Source organism: Juglans regia, unplaced genomic scaffold (genome assembly GCF_001411555.2).
Source record: "Juglans regia cultivar Chandler unplaced genomic scaffold, Walnut 2.0 Scaffold_17157, whole genome shotgun sequence".
NCBI lineage: Eukaryota > Viridiplantae > Streptophyta > Magnoliopsida > Fagales > Juglandaceae > Juglans > Juglans regia.
Genome location: NW_023347855.1, coordinates 1 through 204, shown reverse-complemented (window position 1 = coordinate 204; position 204 = coordinate 1). Strand labels below are relative to the sequence as shown.

General features: G+C 48.0%; 1 pseudogene; it reads right to left on the bottom strand.

Moving 5' to 3' along the window:
- On the bottom strand, nucleotides 1-107 carry LOC118345208 (annotated as a pseudogene; the record flags this gene model as incomplete).
- Between the last annotated feature and the right edge of the window lie 97 nt (nucleotides 108-204).

Here is a 204-nt window from a genome sequence, read left to right as displayed (position 1 = left end):
GAGGACTTCCCAGGAGGTCACCCATCCTAGTACTACTCTCGCCCAAGCACGCTTAACTGCGGAGTTCTGATGGGATCCGGTGCATTAGTGCTGGTATGATTGCACCCATCAAACTAATTACTTAAAATTCATATAATCCTTGAGCGACATACTAGCGTCCTTCCGATCCCAATCCAAACGGAGATCTGATCCAAACCCATGGCT